Below are 19576 nucleotides of genomic sequence, written 5' to 3'. Positions count from 1 at the left end.
TTAATGCATGGCTGAATTCTGTTCACTAATATTTTGTTGAGGATTTTTGCATCTATGTTCATTAGAGATAACGGCCTGTAGTTTTCTTTTTTTGTGGTGTCTTTGTCTGATTTTGGGATAAGGGTGATAGTGGCTTCGTGAAAAGTGTTTGGGAGTCTTCCCTCCTGTATTTTTTGGAAGAGCTTGAGGAGAATAGGTGATAATTCTTTTTTGAACGTTTTGTAAAATTCACCTGTAAAGCCATCTGGTCCAGGGCTTTTGTTTGGTGGGAGATTGTTGATTACTGATTCAATTTCCCTGGTGGTAATCAGTCTATTCAGGTTTTGTTTCTTTTTGAGTTAGCCTTGGAAGGTTGTACGCCTCTATAAAATTGTCCATTTCTTCCAGATTGTCAAATTTGTTGGCATATAGTTGCTCATAGTAACTTCTTAAAATTTTTTGTATTTCTACGGTGTCTGTTGTCACTTCTCCTTTTTCATTTCTGATTTTATTAATTTGGGTCCTCTCTCTCTTTTTTTAAATGAGTCTGGCTAAAGGTTTGTCAATTTTGTTTATCTTCTCTAAGAACCAACTCTTGGATTCATTGATCTTTTGTATTGTTTTTCTGGTTTCTATTTGATTTATTTCCACTCTGATCTTTATTATCTCCTTCCTTGTACTCCCGTTGGGCTTATTTTGCTGTTCTTTTTCCAGATCCTTTAAGTATGAAGATAAACTATTTATTAGTGATGTTTCTTCTTTCTTTAGGTAGGCCTGCAATGCTATGAATTTCCCTCTTAGGACTACTTTCATGGCATCCCATAGATTTTGGTTTGTCGTTTTCTCATTTTCATTTGTCTCGATATATCTTTTGATTACTTCCTTGATTTCATGGTTGACCCATTCATTATTTATTAACATGTTATTCAGCCTCCATGAATTGGTGTGTCTTCCAGTTTTTTTCCAGTAGTTCATTTCTAATTTCATAGCACTGTGGTCAGAGAAGACAATTGGTATGATTTCAATTTTCTTAAATTTATCCAGACTTGTTTTGTGGCCTAACATATGGTCTATCTTGGAAAAAGTTCCATGTGCGCTTGAGAAAAACGTGTATTCTGCACCTTTGGGGTGAAAAGCTCTGAAAATATTGATTAAATCCAAGTGGTCCAATGTGTCATTTAAGGCTGTTGTTTCCATATTGATTTTCTGTCTGGAAGATCTGTCCCTTGCTCTCAGAGGCATGTTGAAGTCCCCTACTATGAGTGTTACTGTTGAGCTCTGTCTTTTTGTCAGTCAATACCTGTTTTATACATTTAGGTGCTCCTATGTTGAGTGCATAGATGTTTACTAGGGTTATGTCCTCTTGTCAGATCGATCCCTTTATTATTACATAGTGCCCATCTTTGTCTTTTAATATGTTCTTCATTTTAAAGTCTATTTTGTCAGAGATAAGTATTGCAACTCCAGGTTTTTTCTCATTTCCATTTGCATGAAATATCTTACTCCAACCCTTCACTTTCAGCCTGTGTGTGTCTTTTTTTTTTTCATTTACTTTTCACGCAGTCTTTTTTTTTTTTAATTTATTGGGGTGACAATTGTTAGTAAAATTACATAGATTTCAGGTGTGCAATTCTGTATCACATCATCCATAAATCACACTGTGTGTTCACCACCCAGAGTCAGCTCCCCTTCCATCACCATACATTTGATCCCCCTCACCCTCATCCCCCCCCAACCCCCTTACCCTCTGGTAACCACCAAATTACGTTCCCCAGATTAATTTTCAAACCCGTGGCCATCCTGTGGTCACCAACTGCCCTCCAATCCCCTCACCCTCCCCCCCACCCCCCCACCCCTCCCGCCCATCTAGCAACCCTCAGTTTTTCCTCTTTGTCTCCAAAACTGTTTCTGATTAGTTCATTCACTTATTCTTTTCTTTAGAATCCGCAAATAAGTGAGATCATATGGTACTTATCTTTCTCTGTCTTACTTATTTCGCTTAACATAATGTTCTCTAGGTCCATCCATGTTGTTGCAAATGGTAAGATTTCTTTCTTCTTTATATCTGAGGAGAGTCTCTTGTATACAGCATATACAAGGGTCTTGCTTTCTTATCCACTCAGCCACACTATGTCTCTTGATTGGAGTATTTAATCCATTTACATTTAAAGTGATTATTGATAGGTACATAGTTATTGCATTTATGAATTTGTAGTTAAATTGTTTTCATCTTTCTTCTATTTACAGAAGTCCTTGTAGTATTTCTTGCAATGCTGGCTTGGTGGTAATAAATTCCTTTAGCTTATTTTTTTCTGGAAAGCTCTTTATCTCTCCATCAACTTTAAATGATAGCCTTGCTGGATAAAGCAATCTAGGTTGTAGGCCTTTGTTTTCCATCACTTTGAGTATTTCCTGCCACTCCCTCCTGGCCTTCAATATTTCTGTAGAAAAGTCATTTGATAGTCTTATGGGAGTTCCCTTGTGTGTAACCCTCTGTCTTTCTCTTGCTTCTTTTAGGATTCTCTCTTTGTCTTTAACCTTTGCCGTTTTATCTATAATGTGTCTTGGTGTCAGCCTGTTTGGCTTTATCTTTGTTGAAACTTTGCACTTCCTGGGCTTGTATGTTGGTTTCCTTCATCGGGTTAGGGAAGTTTTCAGATATTATTACTTCAAACATGTTCTCAATCCCTTGCTTTCTCTCTTCATCTTCTGGTATTCCTATGATGGGCATGTTGTTGCGCTTGATGTTATCACAGAGGTCTCTTAAACCATCTTCATTCTTTTTTATTCTTTTTTCTTTCTGTTGTTTTGTTTGGGTGATCTCTGCTAACTTGTCTTCTAAGTCGCGGATTCGATCCTCTGCTTCATCTAACCTGCTGCTAATTCCTTCAAGTGAGTTCTTTATTTCAGTAATTGTGTTCTTTAGTTCAAACTGGTTGTTCATTATGATTTCTACATCCTTCTTTATGTCATCTCTAAGCTCCTTAAACATTCATATCATCAGTGTTCTGAACTCTGTCTCTGATAGGTTGGTTACCTCTGTTTCATTTGGTTCCATTTCTGGAGGTTTCTTCTGTTCTTTTATTTGGGACATGTTTCTTTGTTTCCCCATTCTGGCTGACTCTCTGTTTTTGCTTCGATGTATTAGGTTGATTCCCTAGGGTTCTTAGTTCTTGCTGTGTTATCTTATGTAGTATGTGTCCTTTATATTTGACTTGCACTACTTTGTTGTTCTCCTCTGCATATGCTCCAAAGGTGACTCTTGTGTTGTGTATATTGTCCTGTTAAAGTTCTTTAATTGCTTTTCGCTTGTGAGTAGATGGGGTTAACTCCTAGGCTGACTAGTTGTGAGACTTGGCTCTGCCCACCGCAGGGTGTTCTGCTGCGTGAGGGTTGACCACTTAAATGTGGTTTGGCCTCTATGGGCTCTGGTGCCTGTAGAGAATTTCCTCTGGGTGTGTCCCTTGTAGGTCAAACCCGGTAGTACTCTGGTTTGGTCTGGAGTTGGCCGCTGTATATGTTGAATCTTGTGCCTTTTAAGCTGTGCCCTGGTAGGGCAATTTCAGAACAAAGCAAATCACCAAGTACAACAACAACAACAACAACAAAAGAATAAATCAAATACTTTCACATGTAAAAACAACCAACAACCCCCACTGTACACAGGCAAAGGTATCAAAGATACAAAGACAAAACGAAACAAAAAGCAGCACCAGTCTTGGCTTAAGCCCACCAAGTAATTTCCAGGTTGTCCTCTGCTATACCAAAGAGTCCTCTGTGTATTGTGCAGGCAGAGCCGGTCACCTGGTGCCAGAGTGACGTTGGAACTGCAGATTTAGATGCGTGGGACTGAGGGGTCTGGATGGTAGTTTCTACAAAGTCAGTGCAGTTTCTGCTCTTGCCTGCACATATTTGAACTGAGAGTAGCACCACCAGCCCTGTGACCAGTTCTCCTGAGTCTTAGGGCACTTCTTCCGCACGCGTGTGTGTGTGTGGTGGGCGGGAGATTTCTGAGCTGCTGAAAGCCCAGAGCTGCATCTGCTCACTGCTGATGCCTGGGAGTGCCTCTGCAGTGGTAATTGCCCTACCGTAGGCAGGCCAGAAAGGGTGGGGGCTGGGGATTGAGGGGTCTTCTTTCTCCCAGCCCAACCATGTCACACTCTTCCCACAGGACAGAAAAGGTGGTGGCTGAGGGTGGAGGAGTCTCTTCACTCCTAGCCCAGCAAAAATCACACTCTTCCCAGCCTCTTCCCTGGGTCAGAGCTGCACGCTGGTCTTCCCAGAGCCTGAGCACTAAGGCTCCTCTGTAATCTGACACTACTCCTCAGTTCAGGGGCCAGTTTAAGTCTCTGGAAGCACGAGGGTAGGATCGGAAGAGAGGGGGAGGGACCCAGGTTGGAGTTTGTGTCCTTTGTCAGGCATAGGACCCAACTGGAGGTCTCACTGAGGTTATTGCCTCAAATGCTGGATATGCTGCCCCCTCGGCAGGAGAGATCAGCTGTGGGATGCAGGTAAAGAGCCCACCTCCTGGCTTTTGTGTTCTCTGTTCTGTTCTGGGATATCCTGCGTCTCTGCAGCTACAGATGCCAGCCGTTTCCTATGTCGCAGATGCGAGTGTGTTTCCACAGCCTCAGTTGCGGGCCGCGTCTCCACAGCCGAAGGTGCGGGCTGTGTCCCCACAGCTGCAGATGCGGGCTGCATTTCCACAGCCACAGGTGTGGACAACATTTCCACAGCCGCAGATACGGACCGCGTTTCCACTGCCGCAGATGCGGGCCGCGTCTCCACTCCACTCCCTTCCCTCTTCCCCTGCTCGCCCAATTTGCCCACCTTCAAGTAATCCTTGCATGAGTCTCTTAGCTGTTCTGTGTGATGAGCGGAGAGTCCTTTGATGGGTTATAGATGTTCCATTTGTGATAAGATCCGGAGGAGAACTCAAAAAGTTCGCCCTGCTGCCACCAGTCCTATGACGTCGCTGCTCTATTTGTTATTTTTCATGATGGCTTTGAGGTTAAGAAATTTTTATTTCCATTTTTAAAATACCAAAGGTCATTCAGGTCTAATACATTTATAGATGAAAACTCTGGGTTCCATAATTAAAGTAAGGGGGAGGGAGAGATGAGATTACCAATAAAAGAAATAATAAGAGAATAAAGGCCAACTTGGTAGCTCAGTGGATCTCAACCTTTTTTGTAACTCAGTACATCTGAGACAGTTAAACTCCACCAATGAGAAACAGTAAATAACCACATACTGTGGCAGTCATTCTCATGGTAATTGTGGTGGTAGTGGTAGAAGTGGTATACTAGAAAGTAATATATAGTTTTATAAAACCCCAACAAGTGATTCTGAAATGCTCTCTGTCAGGCCTGGGATTTGATTTTACCTTATTTACAAACTGCTAATTTAACTTATAATTGTTTAATGGATGCTGGCAGAACACATACAACTGCTGGGACAAAGAGAAAAGAATTTATTACTCATGACCCAGTAAGCAGCATGAACATCTGAATTTTCAAATTGGTTTCTCTTGCCCACAAGATTCCCAGGAACAATGTAATATAGCCCTGAAGGATACGCACAGAGCCTTCATATCTGACTTGGGAACATAGGGCTTGAGAAATCAAATGCCTATATGTCTAACAGTGTATAAACATGCTCTTTGTCTGGGAGACGGAAGGAAAAGTTACTATATCCCTCAAGGTTGTTCACTGTAAACTTAATCCCAATAAATGGCCTGGGTAAAGAGTAGTTGGAGCTTCCCATTTTTGGTAATCCCATAAGAGCATAAAAAGCCCAAAGGAGACTGTTCTGCGATATTCATCCTGCAGATTCAAACACTGTTCTAGAGTCACTCTTTTCACTATGGACCAAAATTACCATGGAACTAACCTTGTGGAAACTAGGGTATGAAGAGCATGATTATAGATTATCTTAATGCTTTTTCATTTGGTCTCTAAAAGGTGAGCTCATCAAAAGAGTTTTTCCTACAGTATCATACCTGTATGATGTTGTGAGATGTTGAAATGTTGTGAGATGTTGTGAGAAGTGAGATGTTGCTTATGTATGTTTCTGTCTCACACTGAGGAAAGTAACTCACAGTAAGTTAGATCAGCAGTGTATCCTCAAAATGTACTTTGCAAATGTAAGCATAGATGTGCCACTAATTTACCAAAGAAGGGTACGATATGACATAGTGTGTAGTCACTTTCTTACCAGTGCCTTTTCATTAAAAAATATAGTTAGAGATCACCAAATTGATAGCAAATAGCTGGTATTGCTGTTTTGCTGTTTACTTGCCTGACCAAACAAGTGTTTACCTAAACACATTGGAAATAAAATATTTCATCTGAATCCTAAGTAACAATAGTACACAGTGAGGATCTTTGAAATCCATGTCTCTTAAATGTTAGCATTTGAAATTCAGATGAAACATTTTAACCTAGTTCAGATCTTATATAAAGTTAGTTTTATTTCCCATCTCAGACATATGGTCACAGTATACACAAGTTAAAAATTGACAACTTTTAACTGTAAAATGCATAAAATTGGAAATTCTGTGGTGGGATTAATATTGTTTTAAAACTAAAACAATATGGTGATTCCACCTGTCTAAATGCTTGAAACAGTCTCTGAATTTAGTGTTAATTATTCAATAATGTGGATGAATTTAGCCAAACATCAGATAATTTTCAATGAAAGGAAAATAAATAGTAAAGTTTGCAAAATAAATAGTAAAGCAATACAATTAAGAAATTGTATAGGAAAGCACAGAAATGATCATTCAATATCTCCACTAAAAAGTAACATTTATGAGGTGGCTGGATGACTCAGTTGGTTAGAGCATGAGCTCTCAACAACAAAGTTGCTGGTTCAATTCCCTCATGGGATGGTGAGCTGTGCCCCCTGCAATTAAGATTGAAAAGGGTGACTGGACTTGGAGCTGAGCTGTGCCTTCCACAACTAGATTGAAGGACAACAACTTGGAGTTGATGAGCCCTGGAGAAACACACTGTTCCCCAATATTCCCCAATAAAAAAAGTAACACTTATATTTATTTCTAAATCTTTATAAAAACTTAAATAGGTTTCATGCCCAAATAAGTTTTTAAAAGAGAAATATAATTTTCCTTAATAAGACAGACACTAAAATAGTCAGGATATGTCCTGCTATTAGGATACTTCGACTTTAACTATATCATGAAAACAGCAAAATGTAAGTCCAAAATTAAGAAACAATCTATAAAAAGAAAAATTATAAGAATTTAAATCAATTGACCCAGAGGTGGACAGGTGGCTCAGTTGGTTAGAGCACAAGCTCTGGGCAATGGGGCTGCCGGTTCGATTCCCACATGGGCCAGCGAGCTAGCCCTTCACAACTAGAATGAAGTCAATGAGCTGCCACTCAGCTCCTGGGTGGCCAGATGGCTCCCTTGGTTGGAGCACGGGCTCTCAACCACAAGGTTGCAGGTTCGACTCTTCGACTCCCCGACTCCCACAAGGAATGGTGGGCTCCACCCTCTGCAACTGAGATTGAACACAGCACCTTGAGCTGAGCTGCTGCTGAGCTTCCGGATGGCTCAGTTGGTTAGAGTGCATTCTCTCAACCACAAGGTTGCTGGTTTGACTCCCAGAGGGGATGGTGGGCTGGATGGTGGGCTGCACCCTCCGCAACTAAGATTGAAAGGACAACAACTTGACCTGGAAAAGTCCCGGAAGTACACACTGTTCCCCAAATAAATTCCTGTACCCCTTCCCCAATAAAATCTTAAAAAAAAAAATCAATTGACACAAAGAAAGCTGAAAGGTAATGTAATATAGTCTTTATTTTATTTTTTAATGTTTCTGCCAACTTTATTTGTAATAGCTGGGAAATAGCCCAACTAAATTATGGCATAAGTATTCAATAAAATACCATACAGTGATGATAATGAAAAACATCTTGTTATATGCAGTAACAGGGAAGAATCTCACAAGCATAATGCTGAGTGAATAATTCAGGCACAAAGATGCATATACTGTATGATTCTAGTTATCCAAAGTTAAAATTTACAAGAAAAAATTGATATGATAGAAGTCATATGGTTTCTGGGTTTCTATTTCTTGATCTAGATGGCGCTTTTGTTTATGTCTATGTTGCAAAACTTCATTAACTTGTTCCTTTAGAATTTTCACATTTTTCTATATGTATGCCACATTTTTAAAAAAATGTGAATAGCTAATATTATTTTACTTGATTTTTTTAAATATAGAAACACAATCTTGAGAAAATAAAGTTATTAGGGAGATATTAAATCATCTAAACATTTGTTTTGAAATGTCTCCAAAGTTACTCTATTTCTTCATTATTTTATTTTTTTGAGTATTATTTTTATTAATTAAAGTTTATTGGGGGGAAATTGTTACTAAAGTTACATAGGTTTCAGGTGTACAATTCCGTATTACATCATCTACATCTCACATTATGTGTTCACCACCCAGAGTCAGTTCTCCTTTCATCACCATATATTTGATCCGCTTTACCCTCATCTACCACCCCCACCCCCATTACCCTCTGGTAACCACTAAACTATTGTTGTGTCTATGAGTTTTTGTTTCTTCATTTGTTTGTCTTGTTCCTTTGTTGTTTTCAGTTTTATATACCACGTATCAGTGAAATCATACGGTTCTCAACTTTTTCTGTCTGACTTATTTTGCTTAGCATAATAATTTCAAGATCCACCCATGTTGCCACAAATGGTACTATTTCATCTTTTCTTATGGCAGAACAGTATTCCATTGTGTGTCTATACCACATCTGCTACATTTCAAGACAGATTTACTTAAATTTTTAAAAGAAAATATCAAATGGTAAGTATTGCCTATTTCCATTTTTGTAAAAATAGTTTCTGTCTATATCTATATAGAATGACATTCATCAGACAGTCTCTGGTTATTTCCAGGTGCTGGGATTTGAGTAATTGTTTTTACCTTTTTCCTTGTATCTCTCTATATAGACAATTGTTTTCAAAACAAACATAAATTAGTTATACTAAAATCGTTTATTTATTATAAAAACAAGTCAGCATGCAGAGTGTTTTAAGTATATGAGGTGGATGCGAAAAAGAAGTTCAAGTTAGAATGCTATATTACTTATATTTTTCTTCAAATTGCATACTTCATAAAGTGAGGGAATGACTTATTATTATTATTTTTACTCATTGGCAAAATCTCAGTGCTTTTTAAACAGTGCCTGAGAAACAGGTATATAGGAGGCAGCCAAATAATACTTGTTAAATGAGAGAATGAAGGTCTCCAGACTGAATGAAGGTCTCCTATTTTGGAGTCACTGGCAATTGAAAGGTAATGTAATATAGTCTTTAATTATTTTAAAACTAGTAGATCAGATGAGTTATATCTTTCTTCTGATGGAAGACTAGGAATAAAACTTTTACTTATAAGAGGTTTAGGATAGACATAAGAAAAATATCATGCAACTGTAATGCCTACTGACATTGAAACAAAACGTGTGCTTGCCAAACGTCTAATATTGACTCTAACACTTAAGAATACAAACAGACTTTTATAAAGTCTCATAAAGTACTATGTTCCTCTGGCTACCTCTTTTTTTTCATGTACTTCTAGTTTATGTGCAAGCCAGAAACTGTAAGTAATAGCAGAAGACAGCAGTGTATGCCAAAAAAAAAAAAAAGTGAGAATCTAGGATATATGACCTCAATCCTCATACCTCTAGTGTCCACTTTCCCTCTTCTCCAAGGTTCTTAAGGTAGTGTTTAGAGCTGAAATAGAAAATGTTTCAAATTTATTCTTCCCCCAAATACCAAACTGGCAATGTTTTAGTATAGAATGGGGTGAGAAGATAAGGGGAATGTACTATGCACTTAAAAACAAACGTTTTTTAGCACTTTGACTCTTATTTACATTAAATCCTACAAAGATTGTCATACTTAAGGAGAAATTCAGAGTGAATCTTATTTTTATTTTATTAAATTTTTAATTTTCTTAAAAAGTTGGAGTATGCTGAATATTATTGACTTTTAGATAATGTGTACAATGTGTGGCTATTGAATCTAACGGCAGGACATTTTACATAAAATATTACAAAAGCCCTATTATAACACAACCAACAATCATGAGCTTGAAGGATGGCATTAGAGTAAGGTTCCAAATGTTATATCTTCAAACTGGTTGGCTGAGGAATTTTCTTCATAATTTACTTTTTCAAACCAATTTTGGTCAGACTTAAATTCTCTAAGAGTCAAAAAAAAAAACATTTAGACTTATAGAGTTCACATAAAACATAAATACTTTCTGGCAATACACATATGATCTCCTGTAAGTATGGGGTTAGTAAATGATATAAGGCAACCTAAAAAGTGAAATAATCAGCAGTTTCTGATGTCATCCTGACTACAATTCCAAGGTGAAATGTCATTGGAAACATTAAGAATTGGACAACATATTTAAAGAGCCAAGGGGAAAAAATAAATTCAAACCTATGAATGACATTTTAGGCAAAGATTTACTACCATAGGATATATGTTGGGGAACTAGCCTTTGATTGCCTGTTCCCTGAAATAACAAACCTGGTTACAAAAGAACAATGGGAGTACAGGGAATTGTTGACAGTGGAAACAAAACAGTATCATGAGATTTTCCAGTCTATGGTGTAATGTTATCTAATGATAGAACTTCTCATCATTCTTACATTGAACAAAACACATCAGTGACAGATAGCTGATAGTGAATGCATACGCTGAAATGGTGACAATGAGTTTTATTTGGGGATATAACTCTTAGTAGAGAAGTTCTTTTTTGTTTGTTTGTTTGTTTATTTGTTTTTCAAATGGTGTTATGTGTGTTTGCAGTAAATTACCAGGGATACAAATTTTATGACTTAAGCTTTTAAATGACTTGTATAATTTTATGTCAAAAATAAATGTGGAAAACTGATGAATATTTATATTAATTCACTTTTTATTTCTTTTTTTAAATTAAATGTACTGGTGTGACAATGGTCAGTAAAATTACATGTGGTTCAAGTATGCAATTCTATAATACATCATCTATATGGTGTGCTCACCATTCAGAGTCAGTTCTCCTTCCATCACCATATATTTGACCCCCTTTACCATCTTCTACCATCCTCCCTCCTTTCTTACTAAACTGTTGCCTGTGTCTGTGAGTTTTTGTTTCTTTGTGGCTTTCAGTTTTATATCCCACTTATTTATCCAACAACATGAGTGCTTATTTTGTGCCAGAAACTGTGCTACAGGTGTGCATACAGTAATGGAAAAATATGACATCTCTTCTCGAGAGGATATAATTTAGAATAATTTATATAAATTCTTATATAATCCCAATAGAAATTCGAACAGATAATATTCATTGATGTACACTGGTGATTGGATATTGCCTACTAAGCAATTTCACCATAGTTGAGAATTCAAACATTTAACTCAGAATCCTGATTTTTCCATCCCATTGATAATAAATTTCATCTATAAGAAAAGAATCAACCAAGCTCAGGGAACTTCTAAGAAAGGAATCAACCAAGTTGACTGAGGTTATGAATTAAATGAGAATGCCAATATATTAATATTAAATGAAAATCATAATTGCGATGCAGTCTTATGAACACCTGAAAAGCACTTGTTTTTCATGTAGGTAAGACATATGCAAGAAGGCAAATTAGAGAAAAAATGGGCAGTTTGTGAACATACAATTAGAATAAGAAAAACTATCAGGTTAAATTAGCAGGATGGATCCAATTCCAATAGTGACAATATACATGCAATATATTTAGTAGTCCTGCTTTAAATTAAAGAGTAGCCAATTAAAATATAAATTTTGACTTTTTGTATTACAGATCCACAAAGTAATGTTTTCCATCAGTCTCTACAAAATGTGGTGATTCCTTCTATGTATAAATAAAGAAGCTAAGACATTTCAAAAGAGATTGTGAAGCTTTAGCATTTCTTCAGCTTGTTCAACATATGGGTAATCAGATATAATAGAATGTGTGGAATAATAAAGTAATAGTCATTCAAATTAAAGATTATTGTGTCCTCTTTACATTTACTTTTTTGTTAACCTTCTTTTATTTGAGACAATTTTAGATTCATATGCAGATGCAAGAAATAATGCAGATACCCCACGTTTCCCCAAAATTAACATTTTGCAAAACTACATAGGACCATATCACATTGACATTGGTACAGGCAAGATACAAAACAGCTCTATCACAAAGTACTCTTTTAAAAAATATTTTATTTTATTTTATTTTTGTTGAGTTATAATTGGCATAAAACATTATATTAGTTTCAGATGTACATGATTTGGTTTTGTATATGTTGTGAAGAGAGCACAACAATAAGTCTAGTTAACATCCATCACCATAGTTACAGAATTTTTTCTTATAATGAAAACTTTTAAGATTTAGTCTCTTAGCAACTTTCAAATATGCAATGTAGTATTATTAACTATAGCCACCATGCTGTACATTACAGCCCCATGACTTATTTATTTTATAACTAGAAGTTTGATTCCCTTCACCTATTTTGCCCATTCACTAATTCTCCACCTCTGGCAACCGCCAATCTGTTCTGTGTATTTATGAGCTTCCCCTCTCCCCCACAAATAACTGAGGTCATATTTGTCTTTCTCTGTCTGAATTATTTCATTTAGCATAATGCTCTTGAGGTCCATCCATGTTGTTGCAAATGGCAAGAATTCATTCTTCTTATGGTTAAGTAATATATATTATACAAGGTCTGACAATTACGTTTGCAAACCTGCTACTGTGCACTTATATTGGCAACACTGTACAAACAAATCAGTAAGGTTTCATAACCTTGGTATATCAGTGTCTTACAGCTGTGTTCCCATCCACGTGTGGCGATGTCTTGCTGAGTAGCGTTCATTATTGTTGTGTGTTTTTGTGTGCCATCGTGAGAATGTCTGAGCTTGAATTGGAGCAATGAACAACATTAAATTTCTTGCTGAACTTGGCAAGAGTGGAAGTAAAATCAGGGACATATTAGTCTAAGTTTATGGGGATAATGCCATGAAGAAAACAGCAGTGTACAAATGGATTAAACATTTTTCTGAAGGGAGAGAACACATCATTGATGAAGAGAGGTCAGGGTGGCTAGTAACAAGCAGAACTGATGGAAACATTGCAAAAATTTGCCAAATTGTGGGTCAAAATCATTGGGCGATCGTGAGAAGCATAGCAGACCAAGTAAACATCAACAGAGAAATAGAAAAATCTTAATTGAAAATCTTGGCATGAGAAAGGTGTGTGCAAAAATGGTCCCAAAGGAGCTCACAAATGAACAAAAGCAAAGGAGAGTCGAAGTTTGCCAAGAACTTTTGGAGAGGCAGGATGATGTTTGGGGCCATGGTGATGAAACATGGGTATACCAATACGACCCTGAAACAAAGCGTCAGAGTGCACAGTGGAGTTCAGCTGAATTTCCATGACCAAAAAAGTTCCATCAATCCAAATCAAGAGTCAGGACGATGTTGCTAACCTTTTTTGATATCAGAGGGATTATTCATTATGAATTTGTACCAACTGGATAAACAGTTAACCAAGTTTAATATTTGGAAGCGCTGAAAAGGCTGCATGAAAAAGATAGACAACCTGAACTTATCACCAACAATTGATGGCTCTTGCATCACAACAATGCACCAGCTCACACGGCACTGTCTGTGAAGGAGATTTTAGCCAATAAACAAATAACTGTATTGGAACATTCTCCCTACTCACCTGATCTGGCCCCAAATTACTTCTTTCTTTACCTGAAGATACAGGAAATATTGAAAGGAAGACATTTTGATGACATTCAGGACACCAAGGTAATACGATGACAGCTCTGAGGACCATTCCACAAAGAGTTCCAAAATTGCTTTCAAGGGTGGACTAGGCACTGGCATCAGTGCGTTGCTTCCCAAGGGGAGTACTTTGAAGGTGACCATAGTGATATTCAGCAATGAGATATGTAGCACTTTTTCTAGGATGAGTTCGTGGACGTAATTTTCAGACCTCATATATACTATATATATAGTCTGTATATATATTATATAGACATATATAATACATATATAATATATATGTCTATTATATATACAGACTATATATAAAATATATGTGTATTATATGATATATTATATATAATAAATACATATTTTATATAATATACATATTATATATATACCGTGTTTCCCCGAAAATAAGACCTAGCTGGACAATCAGCTCTAATGCGTCTTTTGGAGCAAAAATTAATATAAGATCCGGTATTCTATTCTATTAAAGAACCAGTTTTTGTTTTAAAACATTTTTTTATCAGTTTCAGGTACACAAAACAGTATAATAGTTAGACATTTATCATTAATATTCCTCACACAGTGACAACCCCCCTCCCTCCATCCACTATCCCTCTGACATTGCAGAGCCATTACATTTCCACTGTCTCTATTCGTAATGCTGTACTCTACTTCTTGTAAAAATATATATATGTATAAATATGTAATTGTAGTTAACATTCATTATTGTTCAGCTTCAGCTTCAGGTGTACAGTGCAGTAATCAGGCATCTACATCATCCCTGAGGTGGTCTCCCTAATGAGACAAGTGTCCATCGGATACGCTACAAAATCTTTACATTATTGATTATATTCCCCAAATTGACTTTCGTATCCCAGTGGCAATCTTGTGGTTACTGATTTTGCTTTCTAATTCCCTTACCTTCCCCCTCATCCTCACCTCCCTCCCATCTAACTTCACTCTGTTTTTCCTCTATGAAAGACCCAGTCTTATATTATGTTATGTAAGACCCAGTCTTACATTATAGTAAAATAAGACTGGGTCTTATATTAATTTTTCCTCCAAAAGACACATTAGAGCTGATTGTCCGGCTAAGTCTTATTTTCGGGGAAACACGGTATATATATAAAATTTTCTTTCCCCATTCATCCATTGATGGACACTCAGGTTGTTTCCATATCTTTGCTATTGAAAATGATTCTGTAATGAACATAATTGTGTTTATATCTTTTCAAGGTAGTGTTTTTATTTTCTTTGGAGAAATATCCTGAAATATAATTGCTGAATCATATTCTATTTTTTGTTTTTTGAGCAAACTCCATACTCTTTTCCATAGTGGCTACACAATTTTCATAACTACTAGTAGTTCACGAAGTCTTCCTTTCCTCCACATCATCTCCAACATTTATTATTTCTTGTCTTTTTGGTAATAATCATTTTAGGAGGTGTGAGGTGAGATCTCATTTTGGTTTTGATTTGCATTTCCCTAATAGTTAGTAATGTAGAACATCTTTTCTTTTGCCTTTTGGCCATGAGTATGTCTTGTTGGAAAAAATGTCTATTCAGATCCTCTGCCCATTATTTAATCTAGTTGTTTGGATTTTGTTGCTGTTGTCATTGTTACTGGGTTATATGAGCTCTGTATATAGTTTGAGTATTAACCTCTTGTCAGGTGTATGATTTTCAAATATCTTCTCCAATTCATTAGGTTGCTTTTTTATTTTGTAGATGGTTTTCTTTAATGTACAGAGTATCTTGTTTATTTTTTTCTTTTGTTCCCCTGGCCTTTGGAGTCATATTCATAAAAAAATATGGCTAAGACCAATGTCAAGGATCTTGCTGTCTATGTTTTCTTCTAAGAATTTTATGCTTTCATGTCTTTAATCCACTTTGAGTTAATTTTTATGGGGTATAAAATAGTGGTTTAGTTACATTCTTTTGCAGGTGGCTGGCTTATTTTCCAACACTGTTTATTGAACAGATTGTGAATTCTCCATTGTATGTTCCTGGCTTCTGTGTCATAAATTAATTGTTCACATATGTGTGGGTTTAATTCTGGGCTCTAAATTCTGTTCCATTGATCTGTGTGTCTGTTTTTATGCCAATATCATATTGTTTTGATTACTACAGCTTCATATTATAGTTTGAAATCAGAGAGTGTAATACCTTCAGCTTTGTTCTTCTTTCTCAAGACTGCTTTGGCTATTTAGGATCTTTTTTACCATACAAATTTTAGATTGATTTGTCCTAGTTTTGTGAAAATGTCACTAGAATTGATAGGCATTGCATTGAATCTATAGATTGTTTGGGGTAATATGGAAAATTTAACCACATTAATTCTTTCAATCCAGGAGCACAGAATATATTTTCATTTATTTGTGTCTTCTACAATTTCTTTCAACAGTGTGATATAGTTTTCAGTTAACAGGTCTTTCAACTCTTGGATAAATTTATTCCTAGGCCTTGTATTCTTTCTGAGGCAATTGTGAATGGGATTTTTAAAAGAATGTTTCTTTCTGACAGCTTGTTATTAGCATATAGAAACACCATAGCTTTCTGTATATTGATTTTGTATCCTGCTACTTTATTTAATTCATTTATTATTTATAGCAGTTTTTTTGTGGAGTCCTTAGTGCTTTCTATATATAATATCATGCCATCTTCAATTAGGGATACTTCTCTATTATCCTTTGATAGCCACACTCACCTCCCTTGTCTGATCCTTGACTCTGACACTTAGTGACAACAATGTTATTTTCTATTTCAATAATTTTGTCACTTGAAATATACAAATTAAATCACTTAGTAAGTAAACCTTTGGGATTGTTTTATTTACTCAGCATAATTCTCTGGAGAGTTATCCAGGTTGTTGCATTTGTCAATAGATTCTAACTTTATATTGCTGAGTAGTACACTATAACCTGGATAGCCCATTGTTTACTTAACCATTCATCTATTGAGGGGCATATGGGCTGTTTCCAGTTTTGGCTTATTATGTATAAGCTGTTCTAAATGTTCATGTATAAGATTTCTTGTGGGCATACGTTTTTGTTTTTTTTTTCCTCTGGGATACAAGCCCAGGAGTGTAATTGCTTGGTTAATATAGTGATTGAATATTAAGATTAATATGTAACTGCCAAATAGTTTTTATAGTGATTGTTCAATTTTACATTCCTACCAGTAATTTATGAGTGATCAAGTTTCTCCACATCTTCACCAGCATTTGACAAAAAATATTGTCACTATTTTTTTTTTTTTGTATTTTAGTCCTTATGATAGATGTGCAGTAATATCTCATTGTGGTTTTAATTTTCATTTCAATAAGTTAGTGATATTGAATATCTTTCCATGTGCTTATTTGACATTTATTTTATTTGAAATGTTTGTTAATGTTTTTCCCCATTTTCTATGTAAGTTGTTTGCTTATAAACTATTGATTTTTGAGAGTTCTTTTTATATTCAAGATCTTAGTCTATTTCAGATATGTGTTTTGAAATATATTTTCTCACTCTGTAGCTTTATGTCATCATCAAGTTGGCTTTTGCTAAGCAAAATGTTTAAATTTTAATGAAATTCAATTTATATTTTTCTTTAATGAATTATGATTATGGTGTCAGATATAAGAATATTTTTTCTAACTGTAGAGCCAGAAGAATTTTCCTATACTTTTTAAAAAAGTTGTATAGTTTTATATTTTCCGTTTAAGTCAGGGTCCTTTGAGTTATTTTCATATAAAGTATGAAGTTTAGTTTGAGGTTTTATTTTTTTTGCTTATGAATGTTCATTGCTGAAGCACCATCCATTTGTAGAAAAAAAATTGTTCTTCCTCTGTTGAATTACTTTCATACATTTGTAAAAATCAGTTGGGGATAGTTGTATAAGTTTATTCCTGGGTTCTCTGTTTTATACCATTTACGTATGTGTGTATACTTCTGCCAGTAACACATAATCTTCTTTACTGTAGGATTACATATTAAACAGAGGAATTCCTTCTACTTTGCTTTTTCTTTTTGAAGATTGTTTTAGCTGTTATAGGTCCCTTCTGTAGAGGTTTTTGGATAAGCTTGTCTATGTCTACAACATGAACTTTGCTGAGATTTTTATAGGAATTGTATCAAACCTATAGATCAATTTGGTGAGAACTGACATTATCATTATATTGAGTCTTCCAATCCATGAAAACAGTATATAGCTTTTCATTATTTAGAACTTTTTGTGATTTCTTTCATCAGTATTTTATAATTTTCAGCATAAAAATCCTATATATCTTTTCTGAGGTATATAAGTATTTAAGTTGTTTGCTTATATACCATTGATTTTGCTTTTATTTATTTATCTTTGGAACAATTATGAATGGCATTGGGCTTTTATTTATCTTTGGAACAATTATAAATGACATTGGGTTTTTTAAATTATGGTTTCAGTATTTTCATTGCTAGCATACAGAAGTGTGATTAGGGCCAGCCTGGTGGCTCAGGCAGTTGGAGCTCCGTGCTCCTAATGCCAAAGGCTGCCAGTTCGATTCCCACATGGGCCAGTGGGTTCTCAACCATAAGGTTGCCAGTTCGATTCCTCGACTCCCACAAGGGATGGTGGGCTCCGCCCTCTGCAACTAAGATTGAACACAGCACCTTGAGCTGAGCTGCTGCTGAGCTCCTGAATGGTTCAGTCAGTTGGAGCGCGTCCTCAACCACAAGGTTGCCGGTTGAACTCCAGTAAGGGATGGTGGGCTGTTCTCCCTGCAACTAACAGTAGCAACTGGACCTGGAGCTGAGCTAAGCCGTCAACAATTAAGACTGAAAGGACAACAACTGGACTTGGAAAAAGTTCTGGAAGTACACACTGTTCCCCCAATAAAGTCCTGTCCCTCTTCCCCGATAAGAAATCTTTAAAAAAAAAAAAAACGTGATTAATTTTTGTTGATCATGTGTCCTGCAACTGCACTGATTTTGCTAATTAGTTCTAGGAGAATTTGTTTTGTACATTTCTTGGGATTTTCTATGTAAAATATTATGTCATCTTTATTTTGGGGCAGTGGTGTTCCTTCCATTTTAATCTGTGTCTCTTTACTTGACTTTTTTTTCTTGCCTTACTGCAGTGTCTAGAACTCTCAATACTAGGTTAAATTAAAGTGGAGAAAGTGGACGTTATGGGCTGAATTGTGTCTCCTCAAAATTCTTATGTTGAATTCCTAACACCCAGTACCTCATAATTTGACAGTTTTTGGAGACAGGCTTTAAAAAAATTATAGCAGACATACAATTTACTATATTAGTTTCAGGTGTGCAACATAACAATTCAATGTTTATATGCCTTACAAAGTGATCACCACAAGAAGCCTAGTAACTGTCACCATACATAGATTTATGATATTATTGACTCTACCCCCTATGCTGTACATTACATCCCTGTGACGTATTTTATAACTGGAAGTATGTACTTCTTAATCTCTTTTCATTTCCCCCCAACCCACCACCCCAACCCCTCTGGCAACCATTAGTTCTCTGTTATCGATGAGTTTGTTTCAGTTTTGTTTTGGTTTTTGGTTGGTTTTGTATTTTAGATTCCAAATATACATGAAATCATATGGTATTTGTCTTTCTCTCACTGCCTTATTTCACTTAACATAATATTCTTTAGATCCATCTATATGGTCCAAAGTAGAAAGATTACATTCTTTTTTATGACTGAGTAATATTCCATTGTCTAATTGTACCAAATCGTTTTTTGTTTGTTTGGTATTTTTGTTTGTTTGTTTTTTTAAGGAG

The sequence above is a fragment of the Rhinolophus ferrumequinum genome, chromosome X (assembly GCF_004115265.2).
Source record: "Rhinolophus ferrumequinum isolate MPI-CBG mRhiFer1 chromosome X, mRhiFer1_v1.p, whole genome shotgun sequence".
Taxonomy (NCBI): Eukaryota; Metazoa; Chordata; class Mammalia; order Chiroptera; family Rhinolophidae; genus Rhinolophus; species Rhinolophus ferrumequinum.
Note: the sequence above shows the minus strand (reverse complement) of the source record.